This window comes from Malaclemys terrapin, chromosome 10 (genome assembly GCF_027887155.1).
Source record: "Malaclemys terrapin pileata isolate rMalTer1 chromosome 10, rMalTer1.hap1, whole genome shotgun sequence".
NCBI classification, from domain to species: domain Eukaryota; kingdom Metazoa; phylum Chordata; order Testudines; family Emydidae; genus Malaclemys; species Malaclemys terrapin.
Window position 1 is genome coordinate 60645406 of NC_071514.1, and position 18438 is coordinate 60663843.

The following is an 18438-nucleotide window of genomic DNA, read 5'->3' on the forward strand; positions in this document are numbered from 1 at the left end:
AAGATAGGTGACAAGGTGATAGTTGCAGGCACAGTTGAAAAATTGCAGTTTGTCTGTGCATATGTTTGGACTCTTTCCATGTTGTCCTGTTTACAAGTTAACCTAAGTTGGGGTGTTTGTCACGGGTCTTCTTGTTTTTGTATTTAAATAAATAAAGCCGGAAACTGTCTTGCCACAGTTTTGCTGCAGATAGTTATATCCTCATGTGTACTGTGCGCGCCTATTGGTGAGCACTTTAGTAAATTATCAACTCACCGCTGTGAACCTGCCAACTTGCTATAACAACTCTGCTTTAAAAAAAAAAAAGTGTTTGTGATCAGGCTTTCTCTTTGTCATCGTATGTGCATGCAGTATGATCAGTTGAACAATAACCATCAATAAAGTTTCACAAGATTTGAAAACAAAGTTTCTGTAGCATTTATATCTAAGAATGAAAAAAAAATCTTTAAGAGAGAGAAACTGTATTAAAATAGTTTTAAAAAAATGGAGGGGGCGGGGGTACAGTAACATTTATTTCTGCTAGTGAGGGAATGAGCCATTATGATTTCAATCCCCATATTTAAGACCTAATGTATAAAAGACAAGTTTCCTATTTTTTTTTTAAATAAATGTACTGAAACACTGAGGCAAAACTTCTGAAAAGCATTTACCAAATATTATGCTTTCTATTCTAAGTATGGAAGATGCATCTTTTTTGAAATCACACACATAAAATGACTAAGTGGGGAATAACAGAATTTATTTGCAATTTTAATTGTCATTAGATGGTTCTACACTCTCTACCCTCCCAATGATAGTGTAGCATTTTAATCTATCAAAAAAAAACTTGAAAGAGTTAGTGTGCCAACCCAGATTGAAAGGACTTTTTGTTTGTTTGTTTTTAAAACTCCTATAACGCTCAAGTCCGTCATTTTAAAATGTATGTCTGAAATAGTTATGTAAGAAAAGGGTTTGAAATTTTTTTACAATATATATTGGGAACGTGTTCACTTATATAAATAACTAATAATATGAATTATAACAAAATGATTAATACCATGTGTGGAATATAGTGACTTCTAAACGGTTAAAAGATCTGCAAACCCAGAAATGTGTATATCTGTCTTTAGAAATTAGTGTTTATATCACTACCGTGGTTTGTGAATAAAGAAAAATGGTTTGTAATATCAAAAATAAAAGCTTAGTCTGAAAAGGTATAAGTGAGTTGGTGTTCAAAGTTGTTTTGCCTTTCCTTTTTTATTGTGTTGATTCAAGGTATTTCCAGTGCCACACTGTCAATACTGTACAGACTGTACCTACATCAGTGATGACAATGGTTAACAGCTCTTTTCTAAATATATCTGCTTAAATGATCGGAGTCATTAAATTCAGTATGGTGAGCTGAAAGTTCTTTAGACTATTTTAAATAAAATAAGGCATGCCTACAGAACTGCGTCTGACACATTTCTCCATAAAGAAGACTCCACTGCATGACATACAGGCAGGGTCGGCTCCAGGGTTTTGGCCGCCCCAAGCAGCCAAACAAAAAAAAAAAAAATGCCGCAATCGCGATCGGCGGCGGCAATTCAGCGGGAGGTCCTTCGCACTGAGCAGGAGTGAGGGACCGTCCGCCGAATTGCCGCTGAACAGCTAGACATGCCGCCCCGCTCCGAAGTGGCCGCCCCAAGCACCTGCTTGGTAAGCTGGTGCCTGGAGCCGGCCCTGCATACAGGGAAAAATCATATTTGTCAACAAGAAAAAAGAAAGTTCAGATATTTTCCATGATGAGTGACATGTACCTATGACCTTTCATTGAAAGTGATCACAAAGTGCTTTACAAACTAGAGGGGATCACTTCCGCCCATCCCTGACCTGCAGGGGTGCTGGAACAATTTGCACAGTTGGGGGTGCTGAGAGCCACTGAACCAAACTGTAAATCTGTAGATAATGGAAACCACTGCAAGTCAGGGGATGCGGCAGCACCCCCAGGACTCCTAGTGCCAGCACCTATACTGACCTGCATCCACCTCTATGATGAAATGAGGCAATGGATGAACAGTGCACAGCAACACTAGACAGGATAGAGGACACGAAGGGAAGAGTACTTTAGTCAACTTACACTGCTAGCAAAATGGCTTTACTTTTGGAGGGTTCTCCATTAAGCTGTTTCTAGGCTGGGTGTTGGGGCTGGAGGGAAGGTAGTTACATTGTCCCAGGCCTGGGTTTAGCAAGAGGTACAGGACTCCTAATGCACCTGAGCAGTTTAAGCTGCTGCTTGCCACATCACGTGAATCCCAGCATAGGTTAGCTGACTCTTCTCTCAGCCAGCCTCACCACAGCTCTCGGGCTATCATCAGGGGAAGAGGGTGACGCATGGAGAGATCAAAGCTAAATAGTATATGCCTAGTAATTAAGTAGCTGGCTCTGGCCCCAGGCAGCTGTCTTTTGTGAGCAAGGAGAAGAGAAATAGAACCCAGTGGCTTCTTAAGAAGTGTTACCTACTTCCTCATGCTGCCACACTTCTGCCCATAGCTTTTGTGGGGAGAAACAGAAAATCCCCAGCCCCTGGGTGGAAGAAGAAATGACAGAAATTGAGTATTGGTTGGGGTAGCTGAGTCAGTGGAGGGGTCATTTTTGTGGGCAATAAATGAGCAGAGTTAGGGAGCGAGGGAGGGATAAGAATGGGAAAGAGAAACGTGAATTAGGACAGAAAGAATGTGAGATGGATGCACATGTGCACAGGTTGGTACGGCACAGCATTTGCTTCAACAATTTCAGAAACATAGAGAAGATTGGACACCACTGGAGGCCTGCCTGGTATCCCTGCCTCATTTATCCCAGTATAAACTGTCCCTTGCCTTGGCCACCCACCATTCATTTGGTAAGATGCAAATATAAACCATTGTACTGATTACATTACTATTTAAATAAGATTTTTAGGAAAAATCTAAACCAATAAGTTGGAATAAAAACTGAGTAGGAAATAGAAAAATGAAATGAGGGCAAGGGAGCACAGGTGAAGTTAGAGCTGGCAGAGATGCATGGGACAAAACATCTCAAACATGCTCTGTCATTTTGGAACATAATTTTTTTAAAGCATATATTTACTGAACAATAAATTCAAATATAAGTAAAACTGAACAACAGCAAAGACAGCAAAAGCCAAAGGAGACATTGAGATTGCAACACATATATCTGTCAGGCTATTTTTAGCCAAATACAACTTTAATTGTTGCAAACCAACAGTCTAACATTTAAATTTAATCCCTTTAGATAGCCTAATAATTGCACCAGTATATTTATCAGCCTGTCTCTTAGTCTCTAAAGGGACGTCAGTTATGTGTTTGCTTGTTTACTGGTTTGATTGGAATTTAACTCCCCTTCTTTGGTGAGAAAGCCTTACATTTTCTCTTGTCTCTGATAAGTTTGTGCCCATAGTCGAAAGTGCTATTGTGTTGCTCCCCATACACACACCCCCTCAAAGTGCTGTTTGAAGGTCTGGTGGATGTGGATGTGTGTGTATATTCTGTTTTGGAGTGCAACATTTATATCACTTCTACTGTCGGAAAAACAGTCTGTGCAAATGTTCTCCTCCCTAGAGTAAAAATAAAATGTTCTCATTTTGCTGGGGGGAAAAAGTATCCTTGCTTGAGTGAGAAAGGAAACTTGTTTTGGGGGATATGATTTTTTGAAGGCAGACATCCAAGAAAGAATTCTCTGTAGTAACTCAGATCCCACCCCATTTAACATCCCATCAAAGGCCATTGGGCATATTTACCACTAATAGTCAAAGATCAATGAATTGCCAAAATTAGGCAATCCCATCATACCATCCCCTCCATAAACTTATTGAGCTTAGTCTTGAAGCCAGATATATCTTTTGCCCCCACTGCTCCTCTTGGAAGGCTGTTCCAGAACTTCACTCCTCTGATGGTTAGAAACCTTTGTCTAATTTCAAGTCTAAACTTCCTGATGGCCAGTTTATATCCATTTGTTCTTGTGTCCTCATTGGTACTGAGCGTAAGTAATTCCTCTCCATCCCTGGTATTTATCTTAACAGATCTGGTGAAGAGTCCTCTCTTTACTTTTCGTTGCATACCAGCAGAGCAGTTTGTTTTCTCTCTGAAAGTGAAGTTCTTCTCCTGGCACCTTTTATGACTCGCTAAGGATACATTTATCTAGTGCTTTACATACCAATAATTGTCTTGCAACATTCTATGGGGTGCAGTATTGGCCCACCCAAATATCCAGAAATTCTGGGTAATATTTAAAGGGGCATCATCAGCTTGAAATAGAATAAATTTTAAAAATGGTAAAATATTTTCTGGTCCAACAGCTGCTCCTGAATTCCCTGTGCCTATTTATATGGTTTTACAATCATATGTTTCTACTTTTACAAATGTTTTTCTCGCCTCTTTCTGCACAAACCAAAGAGGAATCTGAGTGACTGGCAATGTAGGCAAAACCGTGAGACTGACTATATACATAGTGCTTTCAAATGCACCATTGTCAAACTAACAATAGAAAGATATCTATTTTTTCCTCTTTCAGTTACAATAATCTTAGGGGGCTATTTGTTTTAAATAAACTATTTTTATATTTTCAGACAGAAGTGTAGGTTTTAAGTTGATGCTCTCCCTTTAAAACATTGTTCCAGTGAAGTATCTACAGAATAAAACAAACAAACAAAACCTTGATTCTATGGCTGTTTTATCCTCCAAGCACCTTACAAAGCAATGAGTTAAATAGTGTGTATGAAGACTCTCAAACGGAGCAGTTATGATTCATACCAGAGTAACGCTCACATAGACTTGCATATTACAACTCCTTTTTTCAGGCCTTGTCTACACGGGGCAATTGACTGGCACAGTTATTGCATACTAAAGGCTTGTCTCCACTTACCGGGAGAATCGACGCATGTCAATCAATCCAGCGGGGGGCATTTCAGTGGGTCTAGTGAAGACCTGCTTAATCAACTGCCGAGCGATCTCCCAGCGACTCCAGTACTCAGAATGAGAAGCATAAGGTTATGTCGATGGGAGAGTTTCTGCCATCGACCCAGCACGGTGTAGACACCGCAAAAGGTCTATCGACTCCAGCTACATTATTTGCATAAGCTGGAGTTGGATAACTTAGGTCACCTGAACCTCCCCCCCCCTCAGGTAATGTAGACCTGCTCTAAGTTATTCTGCACTACCTCCCCACAATAGGTGTGCCAGTCTGTATCCCCATGTAGACAAGGCCTTAGATTGAGTGTGGGAGAAAATGTAGCTCAGAACAATGGGAGCTCAATTTTTCATAAAATGCTATCTTTAATTGCCATCTACACCATGTTTTAGCTCTCCTCTGAAAGTCTGCACCTTTCATCATGCAGTATCCCATCCCTAATAGCCACCGTAGTGTCAAGAGTAGTGGGTATGGCTGAACCGAAACATTGCTATAGAACGTGAAGCTATATAAAAGCAATTGAGCCATAATGAAACTTAAAAATAGGGAGTGTGATGGGTTCCCCCCCCCACAAACACTTCTGCGGTGTCACCTGATGTACCAGAGTCCCACTGAGCCTGCCCATTCCACCAGCCTGAGCTCCCTCACCCTGTCCTGATTTGCCAGGCCCTCAAGCCTCCTCTAGCACACACAGGTAGAGACATGCCCAGCTTCAGAAAGACACTGGGAAGAATCAGCTTTGGGATTGTCCAGCACTCAAGTGCACACCCAAAATTGTATGGTCTGTACAGTGTAAGCTCATGAAATTCGCTTCCTCCCTCAATGTGGAGGAAGATATGCACAGCTTTTTGTCCCCCCCCCGAATTATGAATTCCACAAACTGTGTTTTAGAATAAACAACACAAGTTTAACAACTACAAAGGGTAGATTTTAAGTGATTATAAGGGTTAGCAAACAGATCAAAGCAGATTACTGAGCAAACAAAACAAACACGCAAACTAAGCTGAATACATTAACAAAACTGGCTAAAAGTAGTAGTGTCTCACCCTAAACGTTGTTTTAGCCATTTCTTTCCCTGGCCAGACAGGCTGGGCTCAGCTCTTCTCCCCTCCCTCACTCCTTGTTTCTGAGATGTGCTCAGCAGTCATTCTGGGCGGGGATTCAGTGAAGAAAGCTCCCTGATTAACTCACTTCCCTACCTTAAATAGGATTTACATATGGTGGGAATTCTTTGTTTCCCAGTTTGATCCCCACCCCCTATTAGTGGAAAAATACTAGTAGACCAAGATGGGGGTCCAGTACCGGGTACCATGACCCTGCAGTGTCAAAGCAGCATCCTAGTCAGGTGGAAGATTAGCATCTTCAGAGTCTTATTGTTCTCCCTAATGGTCCATCCAGGCTGATTGCCTACTGTCTGGTGGGCACTCCCCAGGTGTAAACAGTTGTAATTGTTATATAGTCAAAATTCCCAACGTCAGATACAGAACTGATACAGGCATACAAATCAGAATCAGTCAGTACATAACCTTTCCAATGATACTGCACATGATCCATCTTGCATAAAACATCTTAGTTATGCCATATTCATATCATAATATCTCTATGAAGAATATGGGGGTGTAGTGTCACAGGGATGACATTCAAAAAGGCTGGGGTCAGAAAGTTAAAAACATGGGATGAAATTCTTCTGGCCCTACTGAAGTCAATGGGAGGTTTGCCACTGACTTAAGTAAAACCAGTATTTCACCTGTGGTGTCCAACAACAGCATTCTGTTACTGCATTAAAGTATAAGACACATGGATTTCCAATTAAAGAGAAGAGATACTTCAAGTACACCAGATAAATGATAATAGATGGGTGCACGTGATGAACATTATGAAAAGCTAGGTCACACATTTGTAGTGAAGACAACTGGATGCTATAGAATATTGAAAAGCTTCACAAATAACTAAGGCCCAAGTTCTGGTCTTCATATGACATGATTGCATTATACAAATAAACTGTTAGGTTCAGTCGAAGAAACAACTTCAGTTTTACACCAAGCAGAAGATCTTAACAGTTTTCCAATTAAAGCTTGGTCTAGAGCTGAATCATCTCTAATGTTGATGACTTAAGGGCCTGAACGCGTAGCGCATCGAGATGCCAAGAAAAAAAAAGCAATGATATTTTCAAATTCTTTAAAGTAGAGCCATTAGACCAAGTTCAATGCTGATTTAAACCCCATTCAACCAATAGGTTAAATTCAGGCTGAATCAATTAAAAAGAGTTATTGCAAGCAGCCCTGGAGGCTACTTTATAGAAAAAAAGATGCCTAAGATAGCAGCTGCCAAAGACTGCATATTGTGGTCTTCTATATGAGTCCCTGTTGGAAATACAGCAATGGAGCTGCATAACTATAATTTAGGAAAGGAGCCTATAGGCAAAACTAACCACAATTTTATTCAGTGCACAAAAACTTAGCCCTTGATCTTGGTGTGTGCTCTTGGAAGGGTTTGGGGCTCATCTGGAAACTTCAATGTTTTAAGTGTGTTTTGGAGGGCGTCTGCAATTCACAGCAATGTTTCAGAGAAGCTGAGGGAGGAAACAATATCGCTTAATTCCTTGCAATTATGTTAGGATCAATATTTTTAAATAAACAGACGAACTATGATACAGCAATTTGAAGCCAGTGGAAGACAGTTATAACTGAAATTATAAATCTGTAATTGATTAGCTACAATCTGGGAAACTGACTGGCTAAGGATTAGGGGGAACATGTTGAAAGCTGCATTAATGTTATTCTTCTGTAAATAATCCAGCTCATCCCCTCCCACAGAAAATAACCCATGAGAAGACATTCTGGAGGAGGCTTCCCTTAATGATTACCCCACATTAGCCCATTTGAGGGAAAAATCTCACAGCTCCCAGGTCCACCCTCACAGATGCCATTTTCTTTTGCACTGGCAAATGTTCTGTGTTTGCCACTCTGCTCACTTAGTTTGCAGAACAGCTATAGTTGAACCATGCTAGCAAAGACTTCTCCCTTAAGGGGGGCCACTATACTGAAAAGATAATGTAGCCCTAACATTTATTAACAAATTTCCACAAGACCGAAGGGGATGGGGATTGGCATGATATACAGCCCCTCTGACTCACCCAGCCAATCCCCACTTGCCTCCTTAGAACGTGCCCCAGACTGTGCAGCGTGGCCTTCAAGTTCAAGAATCACAGCAGATCCTGCTATGCAGATGGCCGAGTCCCCTTTAAATGTAACTTGGGGGGTGGGGTGGGGGTCCATATACATAGGGTCCTTTCTGTGTATTGCACTAGGGACCATGATCTAGCCTTCAGTTAAAAGCCATTTGCCATAGCTATAACTCCCTGCTGTAAGGCCTCTCAGGACAGGCATTACCCAAAAGGGCAAATTTCTAAGTAACCCTTTTAAAAACATTTCTATCACCTTGATACTCATTTTACACTGTTCCTTCAAGTGGGACTGCCAGAGTGAAAGGGCTACTATAAATGAGACTGTACATTTAATGCAAAAATCCTGTAACAAGTTTACTTAGGAATCATCTGTTTCTTTTACTGCAAGAACCCTTTTAAACATTACTCCTGCTAGTTCCTGCCTACTGCTGTGCAAGCTCTGACAGACCATATGGACTTGGTTTTCATTCATTAAGAAGAAAGAAGTTATGATGAAGGAATAAAATGTCCTGAGGTAAGACGGTTGGATGTATCCAATGCACAAGCTTTTTCTACATTTTTGAGCATCCATCTCCATTTCATCTATAAAATACTTAACCTTAATGAGTAGGAATCTCAAAATTTTATGATGTATCTATCTAGCAATCAGCTAAGGAGTCCATCACTGTGGTATTGAAATATTAAGCCAATCATTAGATTTAGCACTCAGCATAACCTTCATTGATTCTCATCTCTCCATCTGTCCCCAGTCCAGATTTTGTCCGATTTTTTTCCTGCTCCCTTCTACTACACCATCTCCTAGCCAGCTGCCCAGGAACTTGCCTATCTTGAGGCACTGTGATGGGATTTACAAGCCCCACACAGACCTGAAAAGGTTAATGTGCTCCTGTGAGACCACTCAGCACACCTGTAGCTGATGTCCGTCCAGAAGGGTGGGACTGTAAAGGGGAGATACTGCTCGGTTGGGGGTTGGCTGGAGAAGAGCACAGACCATGCAGTGAGAGAAGCTGAAGCCTGGAATTGAGCTAGGTTTGATGCCTGATTATGCATTCCTGGAGGAAAAGGTAAGCTCTGGCAGGGAACTATCTGGGGATACATGGATACCTCCTAAAGATTCTCAAGGCAGGTTATAGCAATGGGATGTCTCACCTGAATAGGCAGGAGAGCGTGACAGAGTTGAGCTCGGAGAGTGGATGGGTACCAACTCTAAAGTGTCTGACAACTAAGCCCTGCTGGGACAAACTCTTATTTTGTGTTTGTTTGAACTTTGACTTACTTTAAAGTCTGCTATCCTGGAAAGAGACTGAAATAGCAAGCGACCCGCTTGGAAGACTGAGCCATGTCACCCCCCATAAAAGGTGGGAAACTGAGGCAAAGGGCCTGCAGCACTCTGCCTCACCATGAGGAGATGCACTTGGGATGGTGAATCCCTTGGGTATGTAAATCTAAGGTCAACAGGGCAGAGATTTCTTCCTCTTTTGGTAAATGTTATTCTTCCCCCCACCTTTGATTAAACACAACTTAACTGTTCCTGATATGAAATGTATATTTATAATGACCCTATATTTACTATGGCAAACCATTTGCTACTATAAGTTATTCTTGTCTCTGTATCTGCATGCAAGGGTACCATTCTTGCATGCAAGGGCACATGTAGATCTCACATACCTCTATAGAGCTATACCTTCTCTGCCTTGAAAACCATAAAACAGCCTCCTTGGGCATCTGTTAGGCTTGGGGATGTACATGTCTTCCTAACACAGATGGGCCCATACGCAAAGGTAATGCAGCTCTTTGAAGAGGGGGAGAAGGAGATGTTTTGGGGCAGCTGACTCTTGTGGATCCACCAGAATTTGAGGTCAAAATGGCTGCCTGTTCTACGGGGCCAGGAGAGGCAGAAGCTGGAATGCCTCCCTTGCCTCCTCCCCTACCCCCCAAACAATTTAGAGGGAATTCTATAACCAGGTCCTGATTGAGTTTCTCCTCCCCCCAAGTACATCCTATATTTCTGGGGGAGGGAGAAACTGGGAAATCAGTCATTTCCATCTCTAATTTTTATGATTCTCTTAGACCAGGTAGTCCATTCCCCTGCCAGTACAGGATTGGGCTTTTCAATGTGTTTTTAGTGCACTACCCTGTTTAGTTTATATGCCAAACAATGCAGCTTCCAACTCTTCATTTGGGAGACTTATCCCCCAGTCTAATACAGTTCCCTTTAAACTAGTTCAGTCTGATTTTTCTCCTGTTTTCTTTCATCCCATTACTCCTAGCTACTACCCTTAATACTTCCTCTCTTTTCTTAGTGCCCTAACAGTCTAGCTCAGGGGTGGGCAAATTTTTTGGGCCGAGGGCCACATCTGGATGGGGAAATTGTATGCAGAGCCAGGGTAGGGGATGCGGGGTGTGGGACGGGGTGCAGTCTGCAAGAAGGGGCTCCGGGAAGGGGTTTGGGGTGCAGAGTGTATGAGGGGGCTCAGGGGACGGAGGTGGGGTGCAGGATGCAGCAGGGGGCTCAGGGCAGGAGTGCGGGGTGTTTGAGGGGGCTCGCAGGGAGTTGGGGTCCAGAAGAGGTGTGCAGTGGAGGCAGGGGGCTATGGGCAGGGAGTTGGGGGGCGGGGTGCAGGAGGGCTTTGGGCACCGGGGCCAGGGCAGGCTCCCTGCATGCCTGCCCTGTCCCCGGCCCCGCACCGCTCCAGGAAGCGCTGTGGCCCCTGGGGGAGGGGGAGTGGAGGGTTCCATGTGTGCTGCCCTTGCTGCACCTCCAGGTACCTCCCCTGAAGCTCCCATTGGCTGCAGTTCCCTGTTCCCAGCCAATGGGAGCTGCGGGGGGCAGTGCCTGAAGGCAAGAGCAATGCACGGAGCCCTCTGCCCCCTGCCCGGGCTGCAGGGAAGTGCTGCTGGCTGCTTCTGGAAAGCGGTGCAGGGCCCACGGCACCATAGGGAGTGGTCCTGCAGGCCAGAGCCAAAGCCCTGAGGGGCTGGATCTGGCCCGCGGGCCATAGTTTGCCCACCCCTGCTCTATCTGGTGTGATCGTGTCATCATCAAGTCAAGCTCGGAGTTCCATAAGAGGAGCTAATGCAGGATCCAACCATAAGGCATTATGTAGAAAAAATACTTGGCCAACTATCTTGCAGAAGAAGTAGCAGGGCCAAAATACCTTGCACAGATAATTTTGGCAAAGGATTTCTAATATCTCCCCAAGTGCAATTCTTCATCAATCTGCCAGCAAGCAGGTTTATCTTACTCTTTTCCCTCCCACTGTAAAAATAACCAAGGTATCTGAGCCCAAAGAACCCACTGATCTCCAGAGAATACCAGAGCACTATCTGAACTCTTTCACAGTTCCCTGTAGCTCCTTGGCACGAACTCCCCTGCTTGGACACTTACATTTTGTGGGAGAAACGGGACACCAGGAAGGCCAAATTGGCTTTGTTAGCACAAATTTAAGGGTAGACAGGGTGAGGAGGAAGAGTAGCCTAAGTCATGAAGGCCAGTCCCAGCTGTGCTCCCATAGAGAAGTTTGCATGCTGCAGGATCGGAGACTATCTGGTCCCCTATAATTTGAATCAGTTGCATCAAAGCTACAATATAAAGCCCATTACGTCTCTTCCCCTATATTGCTGGAATTCTATTTAACAGTGAATAAAACACACTTACTCTAAGAGATGACCCAGTGTCCCCTGCCGAGGAAAGCTATTCTGGAGAAACCTGGGGAATTTTACTCTGAGTCAGCAGAGCCTAAGAGAATTACAGAGATCCCTTTAAGGTTGCCAAGAAGAGAAGGCACAGGGGAAGCCCGTGCTCTAATGCTTTGGGCCCTTCTGCTGCAGCAACAGAGAGCATAAAAAAAAAAAAATCTCTTGTTTAAGGTACAGGCTTGAACAGAGATCCTGTCACAACAATATTTGTAACATGCTTTAATCAGAAATAAGAATGTGCCCATTTTGGTACAAATTAAGGTGTTTGGGGATTATGTATACAGCTTTTCCAAATATGTGCGTAGGAGGCACATAATATGATCTGGACCCTGTGAATGCAAGAAGAGATACGTTTATCAAAATTAGGAAGGAAAACAAATTGACTAGGAAGATTTGAAATGTGCAGTCATAGAGCCTAGTAAACAGCTGCATTTGGTTGATTTATGTATCTTTCATGCCAATAACCAGCTGTTCTCAATTCCACCCCCGCCATATCTGTTACATTAGAGGGCCAGAGCACAGACTTATCCTAACTCCACTCGGTTGTTTCAGTGGCTCTGAGGGGATTTTAAAGAAGCCTCAAGAGATAGCAGCTGAAAATTCCTTATCTATTGTAGTGGGAATCCTCATCTGCTGTTCCTCCTTCCCATTCCCCCTCTGGCTGGGCATGTAGCAAGGATGAGATGAGGTGATCCTGGTCAGTAGTGTGGCTTGCTGGGAGCTATGTATTGATGCAAATTAGAGTAGTTTTAGGGCTGCTGTAACTTTCACTGGGAGCTAACATGGCTCCTGGCAGGACCTGGGATTGGGGGAGAGAAAGTAAGAGGGTATAAACCCACCTATGCCGCAACCAACACTGCAGTAGGGGATCTGGGCTGAAGTTCTTAGCTAATAGTTTCTTTCTTAATGAGAGAAAGTCACTTATTAAAGCAAGTAATGAGACCACAGGAGAAATGTAGTGTCACAAAACATCAAATACAGTACTACAGGCATCAAGGTATTACATTTACGGAGTGTCTAGATGACAGTACGTGTTGTTTTAGTAGCAGTGTTAGTAAGCATGGGGCAAACAGGAAGCACAGAATATTGCTATAACATTAGTACTTATCCATGTTGTCAAAGTAAATTCACTTCTTGCATAGAAAGAAAGTTAGGAAAACTATATTTAAAAGGGTGCTTGTCTATTCATGCTGACTCCAGGCTTTGTGCTGCATCTCCAAAGAGCTGAAGCACAGAAGGGATAGGCTGGGGGAGCATAAAGGTGTGAGCCTGGCTTTGTGCTGCCCAGATTCTGGCCTGCTGCAGGGGTCCAAATGGTTCTTAATATAAATTTAGAGCAGAGCTGCTCTCAGTTACACAGCCTGTCCCAGAATGTCTAACATTTTTGTAGTGCTGAGTGCTACAGCTGCTCCCCCTACTGTCGCTGGTGGAACACCTACAGCAGCACTTGTGGGAGCTGATGGAAAGGTTGATGGTGGAGTGGGAAGAGTAGCGTTTTTTATATCAGCCCTACAATGCTCCTGACTTTTCTTCCAACCCTCTGACAATTTATAGATTTGGCTCAATAGTCTCTTGTTTTTCATTCCTACATACACAAAATACAGAATAAGAACTGTAGCAGATCTTGCACATTTTGTTTGATAAGCAGCGTGCTTAGGTTGGGTTAAGGATAATTTGAAAACTCGGATTTTTTTCTAATGTCTCAATTATCAAAAGCAAAGCGACTTCTCTGAGAAGCCTATTCATGCTGTGAAGAAAAGCCTGATATGTAGTAGGATCAAAACTGATGGTCTTTGAGAAAAGGTAATGAAAACGTTGCCCCGTTCAACCGCTTCTAATTGATCATCTGTTTCACTGGAATGATGCCCAGATCACCAGTCATTCTTAATGTACATTCAGTCAGAAACCTGTAGGGTCTGATTCTCCTTTCTTTTACTCCAATAAAGGAAGCTTCCATTAAAAAGTGAGAGCAAATAATACAGAACATCTTCTGACAGCACAATGAACAATGGTATACCCTCACTTAGAGCCTTCTCTACAGAACTGAGCACTGTTAAACATTTTAGCTGAAACTGAAAAATCTTAGAGAAAGGCAACATGGAGGTTTAGGGGATTTCTCTATGGTTATGTAATTGTAAAAACTAGGATAATTTAGTCTCGTATCATGTGGAGTTACAGGTTGTTCAGAGGGCTTAACCAGAATTAGACACTATATTTTTAGCATACTGTCTATAGTGTGACGATCACACTTTGGCTATTATGTAAACCTACTGCATGCAATTAAGTTCACATGAAAATGCCTGTTTTATCCTAATTCTTTAAAGTGGCATTTACACTGTCACCTCTGAAGCACTAGATTTCCATAATACAGCATTTTCTTTAAAACTTGGTCTGGCCTTGGCAGTGAAGGCAGTTTGTTTTAATAACTTCTTGTTTGTCAATGACTCTCCTTGTGCGTTCTAATACCTGGCATTGCACAAAAGGTTAAAAAGAGTGGACAATAAAAGTGTAACAACCTGTATTTGGCTAAAATGTGCCACAAATTCCTGCTGACTCATGCATAGCCCTTCTTAGAAAGGGGAATAGTCACTTTGGGTTAAAACTCTTCAGTAATAGTCACTTTGGGTTAAAACTCTTCAGTCCCCGCCATGTTGCAGGGAAGGGATGGAGGCGAGGGAAAGGGAGTACTGCAGAGGAGCACTACTCAAATGAAACCTAGAGTCATTCTTTCTGCAGAGAGTGCCTCAGAGGATGCCAGAAGAGCATACTGAGGAGTGAACCCTAGCAGTGCCAGTCTCCAACTTCTAGAAGGACCACTTGCCTTTCCAGCTGTTAAATGATTATATAAAATGCTGTACGGGGGAAGCCACTTGCAATGCACATTTTATGGTCAGGGCATATCCAAAATTGCAAGAGCATACTCAGGGTCTGGTTGTAAGGCCTCTCAGAAGGTGACAAGTCTGTAGCACAACTGACAGACACATTTTTTCTTATTTGGTGAGAGATTCACTTGATGTACTTTATTGAGCAGAGCTCTAAAGTTCTGCTCATGATCAGCATTAGCCTCTTTGAGGGCGTCAACAGCTATTCACTAAAATGTTAGCTGCAAACCCCTCAAATCCCTTTAGAATGTCAGGCACACCACTTTTGGGGTGTGTAGACCCCCAGCGCATACTAACTCCACCCTTGTGCTCGAGCTCCAACATTCTGTCTGCTTGCTCACGGGGAGGGAGGGGGGAGAAAGATTGCAAAAGGTCCTTGTGCCCTCCTTTCCCCTTCGCAGACTAGATCCAGAACTGCTACAATCCAGCCCAAATACAGAGTTAAGTCTATTTATATTGTGTAAATACCCCATAGACCTTCAGACTGCGCATTTTAAATGCTTGTTGGGAAGCTTTTAAACTAAAATATTAAGACATTGAAATATTTGTAAATCTCACAAATGTTACAAGTTTTAATGTTCCCCACTTCTGTGGTGCTGCATGCTGTGCTAATGACCCGGTGACTGAGTTTTCTGCTTTTGTAAACAGAGCTGCATATTGTAAAACTTTCATTTAAGTCAATTTGCCTCTCTAATGACTTGTTTTATTTGTTTACTCGTTGCTTCTTCAGGATTTAAAAGTAACAGCTTAAAAAAAATCCAACAAAAAAATTCCTTAAATCAAAGCCTAATATAATGATGGTGAAACTTTATATTTTTTATACCCAAAACCATGCTATGCCCAGTGAAAGTGGATGGGAAATGATATACACAAGAGGAACAAATGTGTTGTACATGAAAACAGTGAATTATTCATGTGATGGTGCTATGCGTCAGATACGGTCCTACTTCATTCATGATATTGCAGGAATTGTCGATTCTGCAATATAGGCTTCTAGAGCAAATTTTGTTTTTTAAATTAGCTTACTTCACACAGTCCACAATTTTGCATATATTTTGAGGTTTGCAACACTCCCCCCTCCTCCCTCCCCATTAGTACAATAAATTATCTTGGAGAGTTTTGGGATTCACCTGCAATTCTGCAGCATTTTCCATAGTTAGCAGAGACAGCAAAGTGATCATTCTCGATCTCGCCTAATTCTGTGGATGCCAAGCGTGCAGTATCTCGGTATAGACAAGTCTTCATCAAGCACAGACAGGGCATGAAGGAAAGCACTGTGGTGGGGTGTACTGCACTAACATTCAATGCCTGTTAAATATAACTGGCTAAAGTGACTGGACTCAATTTCTACAGCAGTTGTGTTAAGACTTTTAGTCTTTTACATTTTATAGTGTACCGGCACTTTTTTAATGAATATAATATAGTTGCACTCAATTGTCTGGTTATTTAAAAAGTTCAGACATAACAGAATAGCTGTGTTTATATTGTTCCAGCGAATTTTTCTTAAATAGGTCTACTGTGGCTTTCCCAAATTACCGCTAAATAAAGATCCATTATTACTTTTCCGTGATTTCCACATCTTGCCCATAACTCAGCCACAATTGTTAGAAGATCATCCTGTGATTTGGGTAGGGTCCTACAGATGGACCATTATAGTCCTATGTGACAAGCAGCTGAGCCTCTGAATGAGCACAAAGGTCTTCCATTTCTCTCCCATCCCATTCTTTCACTAAAACTTAACTTATTTTTACCATATCATTTGTTCCTGGTATTTCAAAAATCAGTGACTGGGAAAAGGTGCCTATAGAATAGATAACCTACCATTTCAGTCTCCTGCTTCTCCCCCGTCCCAAACAGCAGGAGCCTAATTCTGATCACTCCTACTCTGCTATAAATTGGGAGTAACTCCACTTAAATCAATGGAGTTAGATTGGTGAAAAGTTCATCTAAGTGGGCCTGATCCTGTTGCCATTGAAGTCTATGGAAAAGTTCCCATTCTCTCCAGTGAGAGAAAAACCAAGCCCATTGTCCCTGCTTTGGATGGGTAGGAGGCAGCAAGCAGGCTTAAGTATGCAAACAGGAGTCATCTCAGCTTGGATAGAATAGTGAACAAACCATGTTCATCAAATTCATTATAGTTCAGTCTTGCTCCATTTCAATCAGTGAAATATGGAAGTAAAGACATCCACTTACAAAAGACAAGATACAATTACATTACAATAAAACCTCATGCTTCAGGCATAACCCAAACACTAACTGGTGATAGGAAGACTTTTCTGCTATGGACAGTGTACTGTAGGAGTCTCGTAATATCCCTTTAAATAGTTGTGTGTTCACTCTCTGTTTTAGAAACTAGCAGAGTTTTGCTGTGTGTATATATGTAAATAGGACTCACATGTTTGTTTGGCGAAAACAGTTATTTGGACACACACGTGTCCTTGTAGTATACTACTGCATAAAGGAAAAATGATACAAGACAGGTTACTCCATAATGGGTTTTCTTGCATCTGGTACTGGTCACTGTCAGACAACATACTAGACAAGATAGACCACTGGTCTGATGGGTCAGCTCCTGTGTTTCTTTGGGAGTTTTCCCAGTGATTTGGTTTTACTCACTATGGCAAAAATTTTGAAAAGTTGCTAGTGATGTGGGTTCTAAATGTTTCTGGGTGCCATATGTGATGCTCTATCCAGTGGGCTAATTTTCACAAAGTACTGAGCACACATCCTCTGAAAATCAGGTTTCTAAGCTATCTTATGACGGTCACCCAAAAACCACTAATCACTTGAAAAACTTGATCAATATTTATTTTAAATCTGTCTATCTTTGAACTCACCCCCTTCCCTCTCTCAGCCACTTACTTCACAATGTTCCTGTCTAATTTTACCTACAGTCAGTCCCCTTTGAGATGACATATTACATCAAGATATCGCCATGCAGCCTTGATGCCAGAAAATGTATTATGTTCAGGAAGCAATGTAAAAGAGACTCTGCTGACTAGACTTATCAGACAACAAGGGCCATGGTCACAAAAGGACTCAGGTGTCTTCCTGCCACTTCAGGAGTCGAAGTCCAACTTTTAGGCACCACTGGTATTCATAAACACACACACACCCAGCTGCTGCATATGTACTTTGCAGTAAGAGCTCCCTAGGCACCTAAGGTTGGACTCTGAACAGGTGCCTAGGGTGAGGCAGCAGTGCACAAGCCCAGAGGCACAACCTCCGCTGCCTACAGAACTCTTACTGCAAATAAATTTAGGTATTTAGTGAGTGTAGGCACCAGCTGAGCTAGGATTTTGTGAATGCCAATGGCCCCTAAATGCTGGACTTAAGTGCCTAAAATGGCAGTTAGGCACCTGACTTCCCTGAGGCATGGATCTGGCCTTACGATGAGAGAGCAGGCTGCTGCCTTCACCCAGCCACTGACTTGTAGTTCCAGACTGTAATGTGGAACTGGCACTAGAGTTGATGTACACAGTTCTTGGGCTAGCCTTCTGCACAGGTGGGAATCCCAGACATGCCTACATGATCAGGAACATTGATAAACTAATCCTTACAACACCTTAATGAGATGAAAAAATAGTTCCTCCCCATTATATGGAAAAGGAAACTGTAGTAGAGAGTCTGAATGAATTGTCCAAGCCCCAAGGGTGAGGCAGAGTCTGAGGCACCTTGGTGTGAGGATGAATTGGCCTCAAAGCGAGACATAAAATGCCTCCTCCTTTTGAATTCTCACAGACC